This window comes from Panthera tigris, chromosome B3 (genome assembly GCF_018350195.1).
Source record: "Panthera tigris isolate Pti1 chromosome B3, P.tigris_Pti1_mat1.1, whole genome shotgun sequence".
Classification (NCBI taxonomy): Eukaryota; Metazoa; Chordata; class Mammalia; order Carnivora; family Felidae; genus Panthera; species Panthera tigris.
Window position 1 is genome coordinate 30,687,326 of NC_056665.1, and position 8,206 is coordinate 30,695,531.

The 8,206-nt window shown below is 54.9% G+C and overlaps 1 non-coding gene across 1 annotated transcript in view; it reads right to left on the bottom strand.

Annotated features, from left to right (window-relative positions):
• Nucleotides 1–6,649, bottom strand: part of LOC102949500 — a 109,386-nt gene extending 102,737 nt beyond the window's left edge. Inside the window, exon 1 of the transcript XR_006218483.1 lies at nt 6,407–6,649. This is a non-coding gene — a transcript (uncharacterized LOC102949500). The remainder of the gene's footprint in view (nt 1–6,406) is intronic.
• Nucleotides 6,650–8,206: the final 1,557 nt, after the last annotated feature.

Sequence of the window (8,206 nt, forward strand, 5' to 3'; positions counted from 1 at the left end):
AATTCATAACTTCAGCGCCGAGAGGCAGACCTGGGACTGGGACCCCAGGCAGTCTGACTCCACAGGGGGCTTAATTTTCACCCGCCTGCCCCCCACCATGTCTTGTGTGCTCCTTGAGGGCCGGGACTATGACCATCTCATCTCTGTGTCCCCGGGACAGCACAGGGCCTAGCAAACAGCCGCACTTAATATAACACCTACAGAGTCAACAAATAAAAATGAACAGAAGAGGGTCGCCTGGGTGGCTCAGTCAGTTAAGCACCAATTTCAGCTCAGGTCATGATCTCACGGTCCATGGGTTCAAGCCCCGTGTCAGGCTCTGTGCTGACATCTTGGAGCCTGGAGCCTGCTTCAGATCCCCGTGTCTCCCTCTCTCTTTGACCCTTCCCCACTCACACTCTGTCTCTCTCTTTCTCTCTCTCGCTCTCTCTCTCTCAAAAGTAAAATAAACATTAAAAAATTAAAAAAAAAAAAAAGAAAAAGAAAATGAACAAAAGCAAAGCAGCTTCCTATTCACTCTCTCCTTCAAGCCTCACTAGAGGCCTATGACAAAAACAAGCCTGTGACAATTCAGTCAGGTAGACTGAGGCCCAGCAGGGAAAACAACTGCCTGAGCTCACCCAGCCAGGGGGTGCAGCAGCCAGGGAGTCCCAGCCCCGACTTCCACCCAGAGTGCACAGGGACTGGCTTGTGGGGGGCCCACGCCAGGAGCCATGTTCCTAGGCCCCCATTAATATGCTAAGCTGAAACAAACCTCCGAGAAGCCCAGGTCCTGGTCCTGATGTCGGAATCTCCTCTCTGTATCCCTGATGGCTCAGGGCAGCCTTGACACTCCCCTCGCACCCCTCACAGCATGAGATACTCACCACCACGCAGGCTGCCTGGTCCACTGTGGGACAGGTCATTGCTGTGGAAATCCTAGGCTACTCGCACACTGTTATGAGTTGAGTTGCGTCCCCCCAAATTGACATGTTGAACTTCTAAACCCCAATGCCTCAAAATGAGCTTATCTGGAAACTGGGTCATTGCAGATGTAATTAATTAATTAGCATGAGCTCATAGCAGAGTAGGGTGGGCCCTTAATCTCATATGGCTTTGTGTCCTTAAAAGAAAGGGAAATCTGGACACTGACCCACACGGAAGGAAGACGATAGGGCAAGACACGGGAAAGGCAGCCATCTACAAGTCACAGAGAGCCCCTGCCCTCAGAGCCCTGCCGACACGGTGATTTCCGACTTCCAGCCTCTAGAGCTGTGAGACGAGTGTCCGTTTAAGCACCCCCATCCTTTGTCCACCAGACCTAGCACACTGCGACACCCACACCCCTGGGCTTTTGTGCTAACTCGGGCCCTCAGCAGCTGGGTGGCACCAGATGAGCCCCCACCCTTCTCTAAATCCTGGCTTGTTGCCATCATCCCCAGCACACCGCTCGGCACAGCATAGGCACTAAATGAGTACTCATTAGGACAGATGGCATACCAGCATCCACCTTCCACACGGCTGTGATAAAGATGATATAAGATGAGGAATGGGACACGCTCTCGAAACACCCATGGTGGCCACTAGGTCAGCAGAGAGGCACAGAGACCTGGGGGATGTCAGCGGAGAGGCACAGAGGGCTGGAGGTGTGACTGCAACCGGGGCCTCAACACTGGGGGAGCTGCTCCAGGCAGGCAGACGTGGTAGAAGGTGACTCCCCTATCAAGCCACAGACATCACCCGAGTCCCCACCTCATGGTAGTCCCCCCAGCGCCCTGCGAGTAGGAAAGGAGAGCTTCTGAGTGCCAAACGCGGCCCCTGCCCCATGTGGAGCCCAGACCCCTCCAGAGAGGCTTCGGTGGGGGAGGTGGGGGGCAGGTTGAGTTCAGTCAGCACAGGGAAGAGCTCCGTCCACATCAGAGCTGCTCCAAGGCCTGGGCTGGCCTGGAGAGAGTGAGGTCCCCATCCCTGCCGGAGTGTACATAAAGGTCAGAGGCCAGACTCTCAGGGACACCTGCACTCGCCCAGTCTGAGTCTGGGTTGGGGCATCCCAACCCGGCTAACCATCAGGAGTGACTGTGGTGCTTGTAAGCCATCCAGATTCCTGGGTTCCCCCAGTGACTCTGGGTCAGAAGGTCCTTGCGGGCCCCTGAGGATCCCCCTTTAATAACATCCCTGGGTAGTCCTGATGCAGAGCCAGGCTTGGGACCCCAGCCCGGAGAGCTCCAGGGCTTGAGCCGGATTCCGTTTGGGAAGAGCTTCGACAGTGGAGGGCAGGGGCAGCACTCAGGCAGGAGACAGGCAGGAGATGGTGAGGAGAGCAAAGGTTAAGACAAAGTAGGGATGACGACAGTAAAATGACAGGGTAGCTCACTAGATGAAAGGTAACGACAGCCATTCAAAGGGGCCAAAGTGGGTATGAGAGCGGGGGAGGCATCCTGGAAAGGGCGGGGTTTGGCTAGTGATGAGAAAAGTTTTCTAGATGGAGGGAAGGGAAGGGAAGACCCAACCTCGTGTGTGCAGGGACGGAGGACAAGGGTCACTTGTTGGAAAGAAGGAAGACAGGAACCAAATCATGAACGGCCCTGAATACCCAGGAGGAGGAGTCTGGAGCTCCACCGCAGACAGCAAGGAGCCCCTGCGCATGGCATGAAGGCAGGCCTGCAGCAATGACCACCAGTAGGGCTCCCAGGGGCCTGGGCTGCTCCAGAGTCACCGGATGACGCTCCTCTGCAGGGAAAGGGGGAGAGGCCTGGGCCCGCATCCCATTTCCTGCCCACAGCAGCCCTGAAGAATGTTACAAAATGACAGAGCCGACCATTAGGCCATTGGGAGGAGCAGCTGGGAGGGTGGCTGGATGCAGTTTCTCTGGGCTGGTAAAGCCAGCTGCAAGGCACCCCCATGGGCAGGGAGCCTCCAGGGGCTGGATTCACCCTAAGCAGTGAGGCCCAGACTCATGACCTTGTCCAGACTCAGAAGCTTTAAAACACCCCTCACCAGATGCTGACAATTCCCTCCTTCACACACCCAACCCCAGCGTCTGCCTCAGCTGCAGCCTCACATACCCGTGGTCTGTGCAGCTGTGTGGATATTGGCATCTCAAAACACACCACTTCCAAACAGGACTCTTCATTGCCCTCCAAACCCGTCCCCCGGCCCTCCCTTGCTCCGTCAAAGACTGCACCACCCACCCTGTTGTCAGGCTCTGATCTCTCCTAGATCTCTCCTAGCCCGCAGCCCATCCTCACCCTGCCATGATCAGCCACACCTACCTGCCCCCCACCCAGGTCCTGCCAGCCATCTCTCTCTGGACTGATGCTGGGACTTCCTAGCCACCTGCCAGCCTCTACTCTTGCCCCACCCTGGATTTTTCCCCATGGGACAGTGAGAAGGAGCCTCTGAGCCATAAATCACCTCCATCCATACTAACTCAAGGCCCTGCAAGCCCTCTTTCTCAGCCCCTCTTACCCAGCTCAGAGCCTGTCCGAGCTCTGAGGCCTGTCCCCTCTCCTCGGGTCCCTGCTCCAAGGGCACCTGACCTGAGATGCCTTTTCCTGACACCCTGCAGAGAATGGCTTCCACTGCTCGCCCGCTCTCTTGTCCTGCCTTATTTCTCTCCATGGCACTTACTACTTCCTAACCTTATGTGATGAATTTACTTAATCTGGTTTTTTCCTGTCTACTCTGTTAGAATTTAAGCGCCATGAGGACAATGACCTGGTCTAACTTATTCACCCATGAATGCTGGACATGTAGAATGGTGCCTGACACACAGCAGCTGTTCAATAAGTATGTGTCGAATGAACAATGAACGAGTCATTGAAAGAACGAACAACTTCCGCAAGCACTTGTGCAGTACCTGGTATTCATCACAAGGGATCAAAGGGGAAAATCAGGCTACGTTGGCCCCAAGAGACCCACAGTCTTTGGGGAGAAACAGAGCCATGCCCACAAGTGATTCCACTGAGCATGGTTCATTCACATGCTGGGTGGACATGTGTGCACAAGGGAGGGGAGTCCTGGGGATAGGGCCACCAGCTGGGGATGGGGCACTCAGAGGGCAGAGAAGCCTCCTAAGAGTGACACCCCATGCCAAGCCTCCCTCCCTGGCTCTTCAGGGTCAGGGGTCACCTCCCACTGCCCACCACGGGGATGAAGGAGGGTCTCTCTGATTCAGGAGTCAATAAATGTTCAGAGCCAGTGTGTACACCCTTCCTGCAAGGTGGAGACCTGAGCAGGGCTCGCCAGAGACAGAAGGGCTTGGTTTAAATGCCCTTGATCCTGCCAGTGAGCAAGAAGTCAAGGGCTGCGGCATCTGGGACCCTCAGCTTTGCCTGGCCTTCCCCCACCCTGCCATCCTGCTCCTCCCCTCTTACCACGGGAGTACCAAAGGAGTTGGCAGGGGAGCGGGCATGGGAGGCAAGAGTCAGCAAGGCAGCCCTGGCTTCCTCCAGAGCTTGGCTGGGCCAGGTCTCAGCCCCTCAGCACACCTCAGAGGCTCCCTCCTAGGCACGTCACTCCCCAGACACTCCAAAGCCCCCTTCCTCTATACCTTTGCTTCACCTGGGCCCCCCCTCCCCTAAACCCTGTCTGCCCATCATAACTCTACATACATCATCCTGTTCATGCAGGCACTATTTATAATGACACACATTGGAAACAATCAAAATATGTAACAGAACTGTTACACAAGAGATACCACACACAGGCTGGAACATTACGCTGCCATTAAAAATCACATTACAGAGAGTATTTCATGATGGGAAAATGAGCTTGGTATAGTATTAAGTACAAAAGGCAGGTTAGAAAACAGTAAGTACAGTCTGATCCCAATTATGTCACAAATACATATTTGGTAAAAGACTGACAGGCAAAACACCCAAATACTCACATTTTCTATAGAGAACGTGCTGTTGTGTTGTTTTGTTTTGTTTTGTTTTGTTTTTAATAATCAGGAAACTAGAACATTTTAAAAGAACCCGTTAGCCTACAAGGCTCAGCCCAGCTCTTCCCTCCTCCAAGCTCCCTGCATTCATTTCTTAGTGTATCTCTGCCCGCTGAGCTTCCTGGTGCCCGGTGCCGTCCCCCTGGGCAGCAAGAAGGATACTGTGGCCCCTGACGAGGCTAGGGGCAAAGCCCGGCCTCTCTTCCGCCCCTGCCCACACCCCTCCCATCGCCCTTGGTAGCCCTGCGGAGAACCCTGACCACATCCTTCTCCCCATCTCCCAGCAGCAATTACAGGTTAAACCAGAGGGGCTAATTAGCTGCTCATTCCACTCAGAACTGACTGATTAGCAAGAATCTCTTGACAGAGACAACTGGACTTCAAAGCAAGGCCTAGTTTCTGGAAGGAAATCCAGCTGTCTACTTCCTGCCACACCTCACCAGCTTCCTGGGTGGGAGGACAGTGTTGGCTGAGCCTCAGCCACACCATGGCTTTCACCTAATCCTTCAGGAGATGGGGTTCGAGGCCCACTGCCCTACAGAGCCTCTGGGTCTCCTTCCTCTGAAAATAATGATAACGGTCCAGTCCAGCCTGCTGCCCCCAGCCTTCCCCTAGCATTCCTTCTGTTTAGCGAAGTCCCTCAGCAGCTTTCTCACGGGTCCCAGAAGCCTGTCAAGAACAGCAGCAGACCGGCCCAGATAAAGGGGAGAAGTCACTCGCCCAAGGTCACAAGCAAGCCAGGAGTCAGGTCAAGCAGCAGCCCAGCTCCTTCCTTCCCCCTCAGCACTTGCTGTAGTTTCTCCATATTACCCCACCTGGGACACAGTGGGAGGGCCTATCACCTCCCACATTCTGAATGTCCTACTCTTCATGATACAATCCAAGTGGCCACCCGCACTGCTCACACAAAGCCAAGGTCACCTGGCTGCCAGTACTTGTCACATGCACACGACTGGCACTGAGCCTCAGCCTGCCCCGAAGGTGTCTGGATCTGTGCGCAGACTCTGGCTTGGAGGTCCGTTTAAAGTCCACATGTGGGAGCCAGTACCAGCTCCTCTTGACAGTTTCTCGGACCCGGTCTCAATCCACACGCTCCTGCTCCCTCCTGACCTGAAGTCATGCATGCATTTGGTCAACAATGTGACAGAACCAAGGACAATCCCTTCTGCTCACCATTAGTGACCTCCCACACAACACGGGAACCCATTAGCCAGTGCGTCCATGAAACCACGTCACTCAGAAGAACATTCCAGGCTTCTGAGCTAGCGGACAGAGCCCTGCCATAGCAAGGGCTAACAGAAGGTGGCACTACCTGATCAAACCTCCCGGACCTGACTTCATGTGGGGCCAGAGAGATGGGGACACCCCAAGAAAGACTACTTTTCCACAGCCTCCCTACGGCCTCTCCCTTGGGGACCCCATACCTGCCCCCATGGCCCATGCCACCCCCACTCTGCCCTGCGGCCCACAGTGGCTTCTTACCTCAGGTCAGGCAGGCGTTTGGGGAATGCAAATGGGCTGGGGTCAGCCTGGGTTTGACTCAGTCGCCCTCTTTGCCTGTGGGCACCGGAGCCTCAGGGCCTGTGGGCACAGGAGGCTGTGGGAGAAAGAGATGAGCTGTCAGCCACGGCCAGGCAGCAGGGGACAATTCTAGGGAGCAGTAGGGGGCCATGCACACAAATGGGTCTGATTACACCTGGCTGGGCAATAAACATCCATCGCACACACGTGCGCGTGCGCATGTGCTCTCACTCGCTGACACATTTGTACTCATGCTTACACACATACATGCTCTCACATGTATACATACATACACTTACCGACACATTTATACATCACTCACACACTGGAATTTACACAGTGCTCTCTCTCTCTCTCTCTCTCTCTCACACACACACACACACACACACACTCATATACCACCAGCTGGGGCAGGTGGGGCTCTGGGAACGATGGGGTTTCTGGCTCCAAGTGGGGGGAGGGGCTCTGAATATGCTTTCCCACCCACTGGCTCTAGGACCTTGAGACAGTCAGGTCTCTGAGCCTCACTTCCCTCATCTGTAAAATGGGGACACCAGTCCTCCCACCTGGTCCACTGGGAAGACAAACAGAGATGGGGGCACACGGCCTGGCACACCGTGGTGCCCAGCCAGTGCCAGAGCCTGCCTGCCTTCCCAGCCTGGCCCAGGAGGCCGGCCTAGAGGCTGGCCCCACAGACGGGTGCAGGTAGAGCACCAGGGGGCATCTCCTGGAGCCTAAGCCTCAGCCTCCTGGTTCCCAAGGACCCTCTGCAGCTCCCACCATCCTTTCCTTCCCCAGCCTCTCCTGCTTTATTCCCTCACCATTCTCCAAGGGCCACTTCCACGAGTCAGGGAGGGCACTAGGGGGTTCTGTCTCCTTGGCAAGGCCCCCAGACACAGGACTCAGGCTGGGAGTCCACGGAGGCAGCTCTCCCTGGCTGAGTTTCCGCCCCAGCGTCAAGTTTCCTCAACCCCTCAGGTGAATCCCCGAATCCCTTTCTGAGCTGCTACCAAGAGGTTTCCATCTGATCGGTGCTTCTCAAAGTGTGGGACATCTGCCACCGTGAGTGCAAGAGCAAAGGGATTCTAGGTGGTACACAGACAAATGTTTTTATTTTCACAGCTATCTGTTTATTCTTCCATGTATTAATAATAATAATAATAATAATAATAACAGCACATCACAGCTGTGACTTCATGGATATGTGGCTTGGGGAGCACTGGGAAACACACCTTCAAACATGAGTCAACACAAAGACAAGAATTAGGAAAACACAAGTGCAAGTGGTGCCCAGCAGTGGCTACAGCCCCGCGATGGTGGAAGGGAAATACAGAAAGCTGGCATCTAACGTGGCCTGGCTCCCAGAAGCCCTCACTAGGAGCGGCAGCTCCGTTCTTCCCAGGCTGGCTCCTCCTTTCCCTCTTGGTTCCCATATGGCGCTGTCCACCATAGGCCTCAGTCCCCAGGAGGACTCACAAGTCCTTCCGGATGGATGGGAGTGGGGGGAGGGGGGGAGGTGGCTGCCATCATGTGGGCAGGAGTCGGCAAAGGCCCCTGGGTCCCTCCCAAAATCAACATTCCATCAAGTCTAGGATGTGAGTGGTGGAATTTCTCACCTCCATGTGAAGATGGGAGGACTCTTTGCAGCCAAGAGTCTTCTTGTTTCATGGGCTGCAAACTTCTCCTCCAGAATGAGGCGGAGAAATGGGCACTGAGCTGGCTTCTGGGCCCACTTTGGCTTTCCTGACCTGACAACACAGC